Source organism: Neopsephotus bourkii, unplaced genomic scaffold (assembly GCF_033783945.1).
Source record: "Neopsephotus bourkii isolate Nb327-2 ecotype Australia unplaced genomic scaffold, CSIRO-AGI_Nbou_v1 NB_1792, whole genome shotgun sequence".
Lineage (NCBI taxonomy): Eukaryota > Metazoa > Chordata > Aves > Psittaciformes > Psittacidae > Neopsephotus > Neopsephotus bourkii.
The window spans coordinates 13,238,688-13,256,207 of record NW_026902266.1 but is presented as its reverse complement, the minus strand read 5'-3'; the positions used below and the strand labels follow the sequence as shown (position 1 = coordinate 13,256,207).

Sequence of the window (17,520 nt, the reverse complement as noted above, 5' to 3'; positions counted from 1 at the left end):
AGGGAAAAGGCCCTCCCCTCCCCGGATCTGTTAAAACAGACTTGGGGGGTTTCTTTTCCCTGTTACTATTTGTTCTCTTTAACAATGTTTTTGCGAGTCCTGTAAAGCGAACAGCACTATCCCGCTGCAGCATGTAGGAAGGCAGCATTCTTCCCAGCATCTCCACAGAGGCTCAGCACTGACATCAGTGCCAGATTTTCTGAAAAGCTGGGCAGGCTGTATGCTAAGCTCTTTTCAAAATCTGACCCTTATTTAGGTGCCTTCCAGGAAGCTGAGGTCTTTAGAAATCTGGCAACGAGCATAGATACTGGGCATTTTGGGAAGCTGGAGCAAGAACTGTGCAACGAAACCACCTATCCATGTGCTCTCCCGAGAAGAAAAGAGTCGGTTCTTTTGGTCTTTTTGCACTGTGGATTGCTGAGCCTGCCTGGGATGAAACTCCTGCCTGAGACTGTACCTTATTCACATGAGTGGGCTGAGGCAGACAATGCCCCGCGCAGCATCATAGCTGCGGCTAGCTACAGCCGATGATTCACTTCTTGGACACTCTAACCTGTCACTGAACTCAAAAGATTTAGGATTAGGCCCAGAGTTCACTAAAAGCACACATGGTGTGTTTTCAGCTCGGCTGAACAAAGCTAGCTCAATGACTTCAATCCTCTCAGTGCTTCCCCACGGGGAAAAAAAAGCAGCATATGTGTACAGTTTGGACAGGACTTGCTGCCCCCTTCCCATTTCTAACCATGCTGCATAGTCAAATGTATAGGGACAAGTAAATGCATTCCAGAAGTAAAAGATAAACTCATGAATCCCAGAGTTGTACCGGTAAAGAATATCAGTCATTCTTGTATCTTTAATAATATAGATCTTTTTCTACTCTTGCCAAGAAAATTAGTCTTAAGGTTCACACAAATAATTACATCTTATGGAACAGTAAATTATTACAAATGCCATAGAATTCAAGCAGCCCCAACTCAGGGCCAAATTTTCAAATGTTTTGCAGATGTTTATGGTTTGCTGCAAAACTTTTGTCAAGTTACCCACACAACGCAGCCGTTACTGAACCATCTTGGCACACAGCAATTCATTTTCTTTGCACAGGTGTTGCATTCCAGAAATATTTTGTCTTCTTATAGAAGACTGGAATTCTACTTAAAAAAAAAAAAAAAAAAAAGAAAAGAAAAAAATCCCCATGAAAGAAAGCAGGTCGTCTCATCTGGGAGAGAAAAAAATGTTCCCAAACTCAATTCATCTGCCCTTTCAGGTAGAAGAAAACCTCCTAACAGGTACAAATCTATTCAAAATACGTTACAGATATCTGCTATTTCTGCAAAACTCGCAAACTGGGAGGCACAGTCCACTGCAGGGTGAAGCCCCAGGTTGCCTCTGACAAGGATACTGGGGCCTCAAATCCCAGGTAGTGTTTCAATGGTTAATTTTACTTACTGGAAGGTCACGGTTTGTGGGACTACCAAGGCCTAACCCTTGACTGTGGGAGAGAGTCACAGAAAGAGACTTTGTCCGGCAAACCCCAGGCAGAGCCACAGCAGGGACCTTGCAGGTGCTCAGGCAGAGCCAGTGTAGGCAGCATCAGCATCCCCACATGCAACCATCACAGTCCCCCTCAACCTCACCACAAAGGCACCACACACACCCACAACGCTCCCTTTTGTTTTGAGTTTCTATTCCACACTTGGTGGGGCAGGAAGCTAAACAAAACTGGGTTGTGCAGCACTTTAGACGTTCCCTTTGACTGCTAAGTTGCCTGGAGGTAAAGTGAAATGAAACCCTTAGGATTTAACAACTTTCCCTTTTAAGCATATGGAACTTAAACATTAAGCCTTAAAAATTTTCCAGGAGCAGATGTGAATCCAGATATATCACTTTGCAGGTATGGAAAAATACAACCAGCTATCTTTGACTTCTTAGACATGCAAGCCACGAAGTTCACCAGAGTAGGAGAGCAAAGATGAAAATGCCAACGGACTGTTAACCTTTAGAGACACATTTTAAGAGATAACATGACTGAACCCAGATAAATCAGAATTAAATTTAATCAACCTCCCACTTCCTAGCTACACCACCAGAGGAGAAAAATCTACGATTAGGAAAGAAATGGAAGGAAATTCAGACATCTTAAACTGAGCAACATCACACCTCTGCGAGCTTCCCTGATGATTCTAAATACTGCAATTCCCACGTACCATATTACACACTTGTCATCTTAACAGTCATCTTACAAATAATCAGTGAAAGGGAACATTTAAATAATGTGTTGGAGTGCATATTATCTAGATTTGGTTGTTGTTCTCTCATCTAGAACAAAATGAATCTAAATTTACAATTTAAATACCTTGTGTCAAACCCTTAAATCACCCTTCTCATTTTGTGAATGGAGTTAACATCTATGTGGTAGCTATGACCCACTAATTCATGTATTCCAATATAGTGTTTAAGAATATGTAATTTTTTAACGTTTTGTTCTATGACTCCACACACAACCCCTCGTGCTAATTTAAGAACACAGACCATGATGCTTTTAATGAGCAAAATATTAAAGTAAGATTGACTGTCACAGTCAGCAATCTGTTACCAAAAGTCTCATCAAAGTTAGATAGATGTGAAGATATGTACAACAGGAATCTTAATTTTTAAGTGACAGGAGTATTCCATGCAGGAACATAAAAGCTTATATCAAAAAGAAGTTGAAATATATAGGCTTAAAATACAGATCCTTCTATGAAGTGCCTTTGTTGTCTTCCTAAAGAAACCATTAAATTATGATCATAATTCTAAACTTTTTTTTTAAATAGTTCACATGATTTTATGTTATACTGAAGCTGTCTGTATATTACTATTCAGGGTGATAATTTTTCTGGAGAAAGATAAACTACTGAATGGATAACTTTCACTGCTGAGGCACCTAAAACAATTTGTTTAAACATTACCCGGGGGTTTTTAACACTCTATTTTCCTGCAAGTTACAGCAACAGTTGTCTTAATTTTCAGCTACTTCGGTTTATCATTAGTTCATTGTACGTTAGGAAAATGATTAGGAATTCAGAAAGTAAGAAAGTTTGTTTTCCTCTTTCCATTTATGAATAAAATTAAGATGTGCAATGACGGATTACTTAAGTAGCTCAAAAAAACTTGAAGTACTCTGTGTCCAGAAGCAACTGGCACAAAGCACTAGCTGCAGATAATTAGTTTGCACAACCGATCGGTTTAGAAGCTCATGTTCCAATATATTTTTTGTCTTGTATTCCAGAACACCAGTTAAACCACTAAAGCAGTCTTGAAATGTCACTTTTGTGTATTTTAATTGAATTGAAGCTGTAACATTTTGCTACATGAATCATGAGTTTAAAAAGATCTATTATATCTATTAAGAAATGTGATTCACTACTTTCAAGTATAAGAGGAATGTAAAAATTTAGAACATGAGTAAATGTACATAAGCAGTACATGTTTTTAGAAAAACCCAATTGTGTACACCAAACAGCTCTGGTTAGTAAATGATATTGACCAATAAAACTGAGCGTTTGCTTAGAAAAGTAACTGGAAAGCAAAAATGCAAAACAAGGTTACACTTAATTATTTAAATCAAAGTGCTCTGCTTGTTGATTTAAATTGTGATTAAAATCAGGGATTTAAATTAATCCACTCTGGATTGCATAAACATTGCCTTACTAAGAGGAAGCAGTAGCTTCATCACCCAAGAAGTCATTCAGGAAAAGCATTGTGACAGAGCACAAAGAAAGACTGAGGAAGTTCATTAATAGATATCCCTCTGCTGCCCAAGCTTTCAGGTTTGTCCCACAGAGAGAAAGCAAACACATGAGCGGGAGGAAGTGCGCACAGGAGGCGTGCATGCATAAAAACATGCACAAAAGCATGCACAGGTCCTCTGAGATAAAATAATGATGATAATATTTCATTAAAAGCAAGATTTTTCCCCTCAAAGCTAAACAAAATAGATTACTCATGCCTTCTACTTATTCTTACTGGTTTTTTAATCAGTCTGTAGAACAGTCCACGTTCATACTTTTCCCCCATTAGCAGGAACATGAAGCATACTCCCTGTTTACCTGATACTGGCATTAACTACTATGTCATTTAAATAGAAAGCAATACTAGATATTTTACTGAAACAGATTTAGCTGTCCACTCAGATACTCGCACCCAAATCCCGTTCCAGTTTCTACCAAATCCTGGACTCTGCATTTCTTCCTGAATAGTAACAAGGTGAATAGCAGAAACCAAACAGTACAACTTTGTGTTGAAGGAGATCTATCTACTCCAACTTAGCTAAAAGTCCAATGTATTGCCAAGGTGATCGAAATACCAGTATAATGACAATGGAGCACAAACTAAAGTAGTTGACAATGCAACCTACAGCATATTTACTTCAAGAGCCCTTTAATACCTTATATGAGAACATCCACTCGAATAACAAGATTTATTTTTCAGCAGAGGTCCAATTAAAATTAAAATAAATGAAAGCGGGTAAGCCTTTATATTTTCTGCTTTGCAGCTTGATTGTGAAGGACAAACTGCTCTGGTTGAGCCCGCTTCTAATAGAAACTACTTTTCTTTTTTGATTTTACAAGAAAGTGTATTACAATCCAGAGAGGATGAGTCATCAGAAAATCCTTGTATAGTTGCCAAAAACCTGCCCCTCTTCATTATGAATATAAAGATAAAAGCTCTTACAGTACATTAGCTGGCATATGCCTACACAGACAGTACAAATAAATTAATTGTGCCTAGCCTCAAACATCCAAAGAGGTGTAGTAGGAGCTCAGTCCATCTTCTTTCATTAACAAATTAAACTGTAATAAAGCATCAACAGTTCTCTTATGTATAAGTTCAGCTGTTGTATGGAAAGCTTTTGCAGGTAGCATGCTTTCTTACATGCATACATAGTAATTCTACCCACATTAGTTTGCCTCCACTGTATAAATACCAACAGAAACGGTATATGCTGGGGAAAAAAAAAAAAAGAATGTTGGAGTAAACCCATTTGCCATCCTAAAGAACTATTCAGAAACTGCATAGGTTTTTGGAACCCAAGAGTTGGGTATTGATGTTTACCAAACAGGGAATTTGGGGTATGATGGTATGACGCGATTCCATACATGCAAAATTTACAAGTTCTTTTGCATCTGACAAGAAAGGCACGTATATTTGGAAGTGTGAGGGCACTGTGTCTGGCCTGGCACATACAGGATCATTCAAAAACTGTACTACTTGCAAACTTCAAGACTATTTCATATAAATATATGCACATGTATATTTTACAACACAGCCAGTGAGAATACGGATTAAAAGGAAAGTCACTGTATAAAGTACTGTACATGGACCAGGGGCCAGAATTACTGGAAAGAAAATTTCCCATCAAACCCCTGCTACAGATGAACTGTTTTCTTTCTGGAATGCTCACAATCTTTAGCATGAGAAAGTTATACACAACCAACTTGAAAAACAAGTTTAACTCTACTTAGCCACAAGCTAAGATTACACCCTCAAACACACCTTTCTAAGATTTCTTATGAGAGGTTTGTTTGTGCAATCCAGTTAAGGGCAATTTGTTAAAATTGCTCTGTGATTTTCTTTATCCTTTAACTGCATAATTTAAGCAACCTGCATTTTATAAGTTCAAAGAATTTCTTTTCTAATTACATACCTCCTGAAAAAAACTCGAAGTTGTAGCAAAAGTAGGAAAAAAAAGGATAGAGGAGAGATACTGAGCTCAATCTATCATAGACAGCAACTTCTTAGTTGATGAGAACGGAGAGTGAGTTAACATAAACTACAAGGGTTTGAAATGATCTGCAGTCTGTGTTACTGCTACTCTACCCTTCTAGCCTCCAATCCCCAAGCTGGGAAACGCCAGAGAGAAAATCAAAACACTGATTTCAGAGGAGTCCTCTGGAAGCTAAGCAGTACCACTGATACCCAAACACCAGCAGCTCCCAGCTGTCCGAAGCCTCAGTGATCCCTGTACAAAGAATTTTACCCTCTGTTTTGGTCAAGCCATTGTTCAGATCCCTCCCCAGATGCAAGGGCTGCGATGTTCTGGCTAGCTGTCAGCCAGGGCTTCCTTCCAGCTTCGTCCCTCCTTAAGTTTCACTTTGTATCTTCAACCACAGACAATATTCTTCTTCACTTCCTACCTCAGGTAAGCGCACTGCTACTATCTGATGTCAGTAGCTGTTATGTGGTATTACACATGCAGACACAGCCTCAGTGGCTCCCAACCAAGCTCTGAACTCCATTTGCAGAGGCCAGCATTTCTCCTCGAGGTACAGCGGCGTGACCAAAGACGCGGACGTGCACCTTAAGCAGAATGTGGCTCACTATTCCCATTGCACATGGTTTTGGTTTTTTTCCAGAGATCGGTTTTGACAGGCACCAAGACCAGTGCAGACATACTGGCCTGGACTCGTGACATCACCTGATTAATAAATCCAAGGAAGGTTTGGCAGGTCCAGCTATGGGCAGCCAGCCCGCAGCAGAACAGCAGCCACACATCAGATAATGCAGTGCTAACTCATAGCTCTACACAGTACTTCAATCAATAAACAACTTACTCACAAGCCTGCTGTATTAACCATCGCCTTCTGTAAGGTCTAAAAGCCCTGCCAATGCACAAACCAAACCCTGCCAGACACAATGGGAGCATCAGAGCTCCCACTTCTGCCCCGCTTCCCCCCCCAGCCAGAGGGATGTGGAGGTTGGTGGTGATGTTATCCTCACAGTAGTGATGGCCGTTGACAGAGCCCTGGGACTGCAACTTTGCTTTCACTGAACTGAGGACATCCTTTGCCCCAACTCCACAGTGGAATGCATAGAGCCTTGCTGAGCGCCCTTCATCTCACTAGAGCACAGCCAGGCTCACGGCCTTCCAAACTGAGGCCACAATAGGTCCTTTTTTTTTTTTCTTTCTTTCTTTATGAACAGCACCTCATAATTGCAAAATGCTTACTTAGCAATATGGGTTCATCACTCTGCCTGAAGACTTTTCCTCTTTCATAAGTAAAGGAAGCCAGCCCAGCTTCCCGTTATACAGCTACCACCGTCAGCTCTAATAAAGCACCATCTTTGGCCAAAGTCAACCACAGCCATCACACAGATACGTAATGTCTGATGTGTAACTGTAGATATTCTTTCTTTTATGGGGTTAATACTTGCCCTTGGGGATAATTGTGAAGGACTTTAGATGAGAGATTTCCATAAAAGGCAGAAAGAGTCACTCAGCTAAAACCACACATAACTCAGGCTAGTTTACCCCTTTGCATTATTTACATGTCTCCCTTTAATGTGAATGCATCGGTTTAAAGGCGCAGTGCTGCCGGTGTTCCGAGCAGGCAGCTCTTCTCTTGTGACCAAATGTGTCTTTTCAGAATTTAAATTTCCACACATTTCCAAAATATGCCTGTTCCTTGGCTGTCAGAAAACAAAGGCCCAAGCCTGCCTTTCCTGTTGCTGCCAGGGACTGGCTGCGTCAGACACTGAAATCCAGCACACTGCTATTTCAAACTGGCAGTCTCCTGACTCCAAATGAGCACCTGGCTACTTTGTGAGTGGACCCAGAGAAGGAGGAGGAACCACCAGCGGGCCCAGCCCTTCCACTCTGTTTCCCTGTTCTCAGCATGCAGACTCAGGCTCATGCCTTCCTTGCAAGGGCTTCTGCCAAAGCAAAAATTACACCAGTACACACAGGTAACCAGAGACTTTTCCAAACCACTTACAGCTTAGCCTTCCGTTTTAAGATCACAGGGTTTTTTCAGGTTTATTTCTAGCGTACACTTACACAATCAGCATCAGCAAGGTTCAAGTTACAACAATTAATGAAATGTAACTACATTAGTAGGGAGAGTGCCTTCTGTACAACAGTTTTGGTTTTAATGTTTGAAAAATGCAAACAGCAATAAGAGCGAGGTAGGAATATTTTCATTTGATTGCATGCTTCTGTCTCTGACTACACGTATGAACTTGTTTCCTGGTCAACGGGAATTTTTTGCTGGTAGGAAAGCACAATTCTGCCATCCACTCAGTCCTTGAGTATCTTGTTTTTATAAGGCACAAAGGTTTTGTCAGTCAGGTTACTTAGGAGTGAAAGTCATGTTTCATAACCTGTAATATAGTTGCTCATTACACACCATCTGGTAATACAGTCAAAGATAATCTGGTGGGGTTTTTTTCTTTTAAAAATGTCACATAGCTATATCATGTGGTGCATGCAATATGAGAAATCACTTATTTAAATATGGTGCTTCTATATAGTTTACAAATCCACAGTCACTAGCAGTTAATCTGAAAGCAGTTTTGAGCAGGGCTTTTTTAATTGTTATTTCAAATGCCTGAGTCCCTAGCTGGGGTTTTTATCTGTTTACAATTACATCTAAAATTGTATAATCGAACAGCTAACGTCTAATCTAACCAATATTTAAGAAGCTGTTATTGGAATTCAAAAATGTGTCTACAGTGGAACAAATATCATGACAAAGCTGTTTCACATCCCAAAAGCTACAATGTCTTATTGCAGTGTCTTCACTAGAAAGAGCCTGATATAATTATAGACAACTATAGACTACTTGTTCAATGTGATGCAGGAGTTCTCACGTATTTCAACTAGATTCTGGAGGTCTACCCATAAAGAGCTCCATACAAGATACTGGTCCACCAATATACCTGCAGGTCTGCTGATTTGCTTTTGTCACTTTATTTTCAATCTCCAAAAATAATCAAAATAGTTAGCGAGTTGCCAAAAGTTGTATCCTCACAAAATAAACCAAAAAAAGAGAATCAGTCATGCTGGGCTAAAGAAGACTGTTACAGAAGTAATTAACCAAGTGAAGGCAAATAGGCCCTTTGCTGCTGCTCAACTCCTTCACCACATTATTTCAGCAGCCCTTAGGTTCTCCAAGGCCAAACCTTCAAACACCAGTATCATCCCCTTCTGATGCAAAAGACACCCAAAACATTTTCAAGAAAAGTGGAAAGTAGTAAAAGGAGATTTTGGTGATTTGCAGTCAGGTTCTTCTGGGAAGCTTACATATTCCTAGGAGACTACAATATACACAAACATCTGTACCTCTGATACAATCGCATAATCACCATTCAAATCTAGATAGCTACTTTTCTATGCAGATTTTTATTACTTTCTCTTCCTGGAATCATGAACCACTTCCAGGATATTTTTATTTTTTTTAACTTAAATAGTAAAGACTTAATTTTCACCTGACTCTTCAATTAAAATTCTGAATAACTCCGATTTTTCTTGCAGGCCACCTTTGAATCAGTCTATCAGGCTGCTGTGTCCTTTTGCACTGCCAGGCTCTGTTCCCATCACAGCCTCTGGGCAAGCCAAAGCACAAACATAAAGCTACAATAATCTTATTTAGCAACACACCTGCATCCCTCACCAGAAGTTTCCACGATCTTAGGCTTCATTTAGGGAGAGGGAGGCAGCCATGCTCTGACAAAAGAAGATTTCTCACAGTTTCATGTTGGGTGATGGCTCACCAGCAGCCCAACTGCTAGGATGCCAGACCACGCACTGTGAAGAGGCAGGAAACATTCTACAGCCTGGTGAGCAGAGCAATAGAACCTGAGCCCCCATCTGTGAGGTCACTGCCCCTCTCTCACATGCACCTGTGGGGTCCTAAAAGCTCCAGACCTCATCTGTAAAGCTTGTCCTGTTTCTCTCTGCTCTCTAAACCCAATCGTCCCATTCTTGCTCCCGCTGACCAGGCTGTCCAGCTGCCTGTGTCTATCAGGTATGTTCTGCTACTAGGAGGGATTTGTATAAAGCATTTAAGTATCTGGCAAGCATTTTCTTCAATGAAGACATGCTAGGAACTAGGCAATCATATTTTCAGCTGTGCTGCCTGCCAGAAAAGTGCACAAACTTCCAATAGCAAAGAAATGAGGTCATTTTGGTCAACTGCCAAAATCAGCACATTTCCTCTTTTGGTTCTGGATGCTGCACCTCCACACTGCATGATGTGTGACAAGTTGTGAGAGGGGGGTGCAGCCTCTCAGAAAAGGAAATAAAAATTAAACCAGTGGACGTTATTAAAATAAGAAGGAGGGAGGTAGGGGATTTAAAAACATCATGAAGCATCCTAATGCCTCATGACCTAAAAAATCTATTTACCCGGACTGCAGGATAACCTTCCTAAGAACATGTCAATACCTTATCTAGATATTGAAGAAATTCAAAGCCACACCCCCTAAGGAGAATTCAAAAGGCTTACATGAGAGATGCAGCTTTTGGTTAGAAGGCTGGACTGGAATTTAGCAGATCAGGATTAAGCCCTGGTCTTGCTGTAAGTTCCTGCGGGGCTTGAGCAAGACTCCTAGCTTCCCTTGCCTGAGACCTTCTCTTGTGCCTGGTCTGGTGCATTTAAAAACTAAGCTTTCCTGAGCTGGGAACATGTCTTTACAGTAGAGCAGAGTCTGGAATACTGGATTTTGGATGTTCATAGCCTCTTAATGCTAATGCAGCACAAAGCAAAACGACAGTAGTAGTAGTAATAAGAATAATAACAGTAATTATCTCCCAGTCTTTATTTTCAAGTTAATGTCTGCCAAAATGTGTTAGAGAAGTTTCTCATTGTGGCAACTACTATATTTATGCATGTAATTTACAAGCAGCTCATCTGAATAATTTGAATTTTTTATTAAGATTATTTTCTCATTTTCCATTGAGAAGCCTTCTTCGATACTGACTCACATTCAGCCTTGTAGGGAAAAGTGCCAAGCATTTGTTTTTCTTACGTCTCCAGTAGTTATTTGATTCCTGCATTAAACTCAGCAAAGCCAAAACTGAATATGGACAATCTTAATTTAATTATTTAATATATTTCAAACTTCAGTGTGATTTTAAAAAGATCTTTCATGTGGGGTAGTGGAAATGTGCCAGGGAAACATAAAAAAGTGTACGTAATCCTCTCTCCCCACTCCTTCTTGCTTTCAGCCTCCCTCAGAAGGAGGTTAAGTGAACTCAAATCTATCAGAGTTAGGGTGAGCTAGTTTCATTTCAGGTTGGCTAAAAAAAGTTACCAGGGCATCATGCCAAGCCTGCCACTTTTGAGATAAATATGACTTTTCTTTCAGGGTAGTTTTATGAGGGGCACAGCAAGAGGCTCATATACTATGGCAATTCAACTGCAGACTTAGCTATGCAGCAGCTGCCACTGCTTCATTCTAAACAACAGTTTGCTCTGAAGTTCTCTTAAGAAGTTTACAAAAGGGACAGTGTATTTTTCTGATGTCTGTTACTGTGGTGTGGAGATACACAGGTGGCCTTTGACTCTCACCTTCTGCATTACAGAGCCAAATCGAGTTCTGCAGAAAGGGTTAGACCTTATATTTGCCTGTTCTTTTCCTGATGACACTCCCCTCATCTATTTGATGATTACAGCCAGCTTACTTTCCTTGGGAGGGTCAGATTGGCAGATGAACTGTAGTGAAGAAAGGAAACATGTTAAGTATGAAAACATTCTCATAAGCTCTCACAGGAAAAGGATGTAGCTAACAATAAAAGAGAATACTGCATTTCTCTGCCAAACTTTATCATACAAGATTATGCATTTCCAAAACTTACATCTAAACCAGTTAAATACCAGTACTGCTACATCTACAGAAGACATATGCCAAAATACCCTTCCTACATTCCCCAGAGTAAGTCTGTTCTGAAGGTTCCTTTTTGATGTTAGCAGTAGGCTAATGTATCACCACTTCACTTAACTCAGGATACTACCAGAGTGCTGGGAGTTACAAAGTGAACCGCTTCGCCACTGTCTGACCAGTCCCATGAGTGATCTGTGAGGGAACAACTCCAAGAGCCACTCAGGCAAGGCTGTCACTGACTGCTTAAAGCAAGCGTCATCCACCAGATCCTCACCCGTAGTATTGATGGCCTGGACTCCTGCCAGGCACAAATACTGTTTGCTGTGTAGTTGGAAGGCTAATTACTTAAGGTTCATTCCTCCTTCTCTGGGGTTGTTCCCTGCACCTCTTCAGTTTTGCAGAGCTGGTACATTAAAGCCAAAGAGCAGATGAAAGTATGGTCTAGGCATGGCTTTGAACTGCTTGCCTTTTCTTGGCTTATTGGCCATATCATTTGCGGTTTCACTGAAAAGCTTCAGCTCCAACTACTCTGGCCAAGATTCATGGCTTTCAGTACCTTTCCAGGGAGCAGTCAGAACGAGATTTTTGATGGCCCATCCCTAGCCCAAGCATTATTCCCAGAAATATACAAGCCAGGAGAGACCTATTGACCTTTGCTGTCATCAGGGCAGCTGCTTTTGACTCATTCCTCATTTTGTTCACCTGTGGATGCATCTGCCAAACAGGCAGCACATGTGATTTTTCCTCCACACAGGCTGCTGGACAGACATTTGCAGCCAGCCCTTGGTTTACACTTGGTATTTAATCAGTGGAGTGAACGCCCAGGTCAATACCTGTACTCAATTTTACAAATGAAAAAGAAGAAAGAAAAGCTGCTGGCAGGTCATTTTCAGAAAGGGATTAAGGGGGCTCTGTAACTTGCTTTATCCTCACAGATCTGGAATTGCTGCACGTGATGAAAGCAGTTTATTAATAGTTCATCACAAACTCAGAGATGTTATGTCCTAAATTATGTGTGATCGTTTTGCCTGTTTAGTGGCTGTTAGTGTAATGGGAAGTCAAAAATCACTGTTATTACACCTGTAATTAAGGATTTTTAAACTATTACTTAAATTAAAATGAAAACAAAAAAGACAAGTCCTGAGCAAGAGTATTTCAAAAAGCTGTGATCATTCTGCGAGCAGCCTTAAATACTGACTCGGTATTTCTTCTGGTCCTGGGATACACCAGTTTCAGCATGTTACTTCAGAGGAGAATCAGCTTTTCTGCAAGGACTGAGACCTAGCATGTTACTTCAGAGGAGAATCAGCTTTTTTGCAAGGACTGAGACCTATGCATTAGTTTCCCCACTTAAAAATGGTTCTTTACATACATTTTCATAATAAAGCACTTTATAACTATTACCTAATTATTGCTTACAGCATTAAGTAACAAGGTATTATTACTCTAATTTTACAGAAGAGAACAAATCATGAAATGTGAAATACTTATTCTGCTTTTGCGTAGGCTTTCACATATTAATTAATTATGAGACTTAATTACACTCAATCGCACCACTCCAAGCCAATTACGGAAAATTGTGTAAAGCAAAGAAGTAGGGAAATCACTGTCTCGGAGACAATCACTTACACTGACAGCACTTTCCACATAGGTATATAAAAAGACTTTGCAAATATTAACTCACACAACCAATGCATTGAATCGATTTTTCTTTGATTTCTTTTTTCTCCCATCTGCCCCTACACTAGAAATCTGAGCAATGAATACTTCTCCCAGCCTCCTCACTCAACTCTGCCCCAGAAACCAAATGCAAATCTCTGCCCCCTGACTTATGCCTTAATCATATGATCACCTTTCTTCCCAGAAGCCGTAAAAAAACAAAAATCCCCAGGCACATTAAAATCACCAGATTAGAAGAGCTCTAATCCAATGACTTTAAACGTGGGCTGGTGAGTGTTTTGAATCTACAGCAATTTTACACACTGAGGTTTAGCCCACAAGGGGAACGGCAGATCCTTGAAAACATCGCTTTAAAAAGTTTTTGTTCCGCTGAAGTATCTATGAACATTTCTGCACCTTATGTTGAAACATTAATTCATGATTTCCCACAGCACTCAGCCACAGGGATTCACAACACATTTCAGTGCCTTCAGCAGCAGCAGGATTCCATGAGGAGCCATTCTCCTATTTCCAAGTCACGGCTTTTACAAGGATGGACTAAGCCAAGGCAAACTGTCCTTTTTATATTAACACCAACCGATCCTCCATTAAAATGTGCACATTTAAAATCAGAGGAGAAACAAGAGCAATTCTCATCTTCCACAGTGTGTCTAAAGAGGGCTATGAGTTCAAGTAAATCTATTTGATTAAAATTGGAGCAGACAATGAGCTGACAAATTTTAATCTGAATTTTCCTTAAATTCTTTCTCTGTTTTCCAGTGAGTAAAAGATTCTGTAAATAAAGATGCAAATGTAAGTGGAGAAGACTCCATTCATTTCTGACTGACTTTTTTGGAGCCAAGATTTCACCCCAGTCTTCACAGTTATGACATTTGGTGTTCAATCTGGCCTCTTCCAGCAGAATATTCAGTCTGTGCTCCTTGCAATTATGCCGTGTTTGCATCACACCATAACAAGTGTGCTACAAGAGTTTCACGCACTGGAATCTACCACACGGTATTTTTTAAACACTTTCCAGTTGTCTAAGTCAGCCTCACGGCACAGCAGCAGAATTAAATGCAATGGGAGCTTGACTGTATTGTAAAAAGGGAGAAAATAAACATTAACATTTTGACTGTTTCTTACAATTTTTCTGAGGACTCTTCAGTAAGATCCAGAAATACCTTGCTGAGCCTGAAAAACCAAAGAGTTTGCAGCAGGTGCAGTTAAAGTAGGCAGCTTTCAAATACGTTTTTTTCCTCATTCTGCAAAACTTTCCCTCCTTTGACCAGCGATACTTCCATTAGGCTGTGAAAGGGCAGTTAGAGTGAAAACCAGGCAGAGATAACCTAGGCATTTGAAAGACATGCTCAAATCCACACCCAAATTTCCATACCTAATGACACTTTATCCCCACCTGAGTAAACTCCTACTTTTCCCTGTTCAGACAAGGGAGATGCCATCCACCTCAGTTTAGCCACAGAAGGTGAAAGGCCAGGATCCCCCTCTGGAAGCCTTTCAAAGGCACGCAGCTTTCCTCTGAACATAGCAAGAACTAGAAACTTTCTTTGGCAAGACTGACTTACCAAGCACCAGAAATTTAGCAACAGATTAAGTACCCAGCCCTCTTAATTTGGACCTCGTACCCCAAGCTTGAGAACAGACACTTTCTTTGAAGATGCAAACTATAAATTGCAAGCATACCTTTAAGGCATGAGCCTACATCTACCATAGTATTGTTAAAACAAATATCAGCACAAATTCTGTGTTAATGACAGAGTCATGTATCTTCCATGCTTTTAATACTGACTCCTGAGCTTAATTATTATATTTAGTGTCTGGGCAGCAACACTTCCTACCCAGCACCCATCATCAGTCCAGCAATTAATTGCATACCACTGACCTTCGTAGAACACCATGGAAATCTTATTACTGTACAACTCAATTGCATTTCGCACAACACTGCCCCATAACTATGTCTTATGATAAAAAAAATAAATCATGTGCTTACAAAAGGGATAGTTGAGCCAACTGAACTATTTATAATTTGCAAGGACAAAAAAACATTTTGCAAGGTTTGCGACATATATACAAAATAACTTTGCAGCCTTAATACAAGACAAATGTGACTAAAATTCACATTATAGACAAACATGGAATGGAAAATATTCCCTGAAGTCATCATAATGGCAGGGTTATGCAGTATGCTATTTACAAGCTATTCACCGATGTCCTTTTCCTTTCAGCCAGAACCCTATGGTAGAAATAAACTGAAGAAGGTCAATTAATTGAAAATGTGGTTGTATATCTGAAGAACTGGATGTGTAAAATGAAGCAGCTGAAGAAAAGGACTACACTTCCATATACTATTCAGTACTAGAAGTGAGGACTAGTAATCATGGCCTACGTTTTCTACCTCTCTGCAGGTTTGCCACTTTGAGGGAGCTACATCCTGCTTATGTCCTGCTGTCGTGGTTTAACCCCAGCTGGCAAATCCAAAACGTAGCACATGCCAGATACTATGAAGCAATTAACTCTATTCCAGCCAAAACTACCACATCTGCTTTATTCTCCTCTCATTTCTAAGAAAATGCTACCACTGAGCACATTTCTTCTATGTATAGGAGTCTCCTTGCTCCTTTCCAAACCAAAGGGTTCACTAAGTAATTATTGCATGACTACTCTGATTTCAAATAGGCATGCTAATAAAAGCTAATGTAAGTCAGGGCACTTTCTCCTTGGATTCACAGGCTGTGTCCAGAATGAAATAACTTGTCACGCCCAAGATTGTAATGCTAGCTTCCAAGTTCCCAGACTCAAGTGACCTAGCAGGACAGAGCCACAAACCTCCACGCTAACACATCTGCACCAGGTGCAGACTCAGAGAAGGGACTGATTCTGTAAGTAGCATCGGCTTCTTGAATGGTGTACGTGTGCATTGAGGAGCCACAAAAGCTGTTGTTTTGATAGTTTACACTGTCCTTGTGCACTTGTGAGTTGTTCTTCAAATTTCTTGGAGCCATTAGTAGGCAGCAGGCTGGCAGCCTACCCACATGCATGGTGAGGTGAATCACCCATCCTCCAAAGACAACACACAAAGACTATCAAGAGATAACTGTGGAGTAAACTGGAGGTCACCACCAAGCTTTCTTGCGAATGAAATGAGTAAGGTATTACACTCACTTTAAAGCTTCTCATTTTCCAGACATCTTGTTCAATGTTCTACAAGCAATGAGAAAGCTTTTTACCATAGCGAATTCCACATGTCTCAGGCAATGCATTTGATTTCACCAAAACCCCATTACAATTGGGTTTACCAATTCGATCCATTTTCAAACACTTTTGGTTAAAGATTTGTAACCTATATTGCCAATAACTTTAAGATTATCTGACAAACAAAACTCATCAACAATGCTCTGCTGTGAAGAATTGCCTACACATTGAATGGATAATATCTGAGGCAATTCAGAGCTAGTAGTGGTTTTGGTTTGTGGGGTTATTTTAAGATTGCTAAAATTTTCTAGTTGATATCAACCATTTACTACTGCCTGTTTTCATAGATTTTTCTTTTTCTAGCTTCACTGTCATGCAAAAAGGATCTTATAATTCACTTTGCTCCCTAATCATAAATGCACAGAGAGCACAAACTAGGGAAGAAATGTGTAAAGTGACACTACAACATAGCATACAGAATTTAAAATCTCATTTCCTGTGGAAACATGGGTTACAAACCAGAATAGAGAGTACACGTATTACTGAGGTTACTGAAATGTTGTGGGCAAGGCTACGATTTGGAGGTAACAACCCTGTTCTGCTGGAAACTAAATTCAAAATTCCCATTGATTTTGTTGACACCTTGGCTTAAATGTTCTTGAGGCCTGATCACAGAGCTTAATAACACACATAGATGCCTGGAATGACTGCCTTTACGTTCTGATGTAAAAAGAGGTCACAAAATGAATGTAAAGATGACAGGCGAGCCTCCCCTCTCCCAGCCAGGAAAGCTTTTATTGCCATCTCTTCAACACTTTCACTTCTGCCAGAACTCCCCTCTGCCCGCGTGGCCCCCTCCAGCTGTCCAAAGCCTCTCCTCCAGACAGTACTGCTGAGCAGGCGGAGCGTGGATTAAACAGCATTAGACGTTCTTTCTTTCATTTTGTTCCCGGTAATTTATAAAATCATTTTCCTTGTTGCAGATATTTTTAGATGGGGTAAAGC

General features: G+C 40.3%; 1 protein-coding gene and 1 long non-coding RNA gene across 11 annotated transcripts in view; one reads left to right on the top strand and one right to left on the bottom strand.

The window, feature by feature from the left end:
* TEAD1 (TEA domain transcription factor 1) overlaps positions 1-17,520 on the bottom strand; it is a 162,687-nt gene that overhangs the window by 131,823 nt on the left and 13,344 nt on the right. The window contains exon 1 of one of the 10 annotated variants that reach the window (XM_061380370.1): positions 9,432-9,557. The exons of 8 other annotated variants lie outside the window; for them this stretch is intronic. The gene's annotated coding sequence lies outside the window, so the exon portion shown is untranslated. Of the gene's footprint in view, positions 1-6,176; positions 6,440-9,431; positions 9,558-17,520 lie in introns of those variants that run through there. One more of the 10 variants, XM_061380369.1, reaches the window with a different exon arrangement.
* On the top strand, positions 9,713-16,713 carry LOC133206481 (uncharacterized). Its single transcript, XR_009723788.1, has 3 exons — positions 9,713-9,785; positions 14,083-14,319; positions 15,549-16,713. It is a non-coding gene; the product is annotated as an uncharacterized LOC133206481 (long non-coding RNA).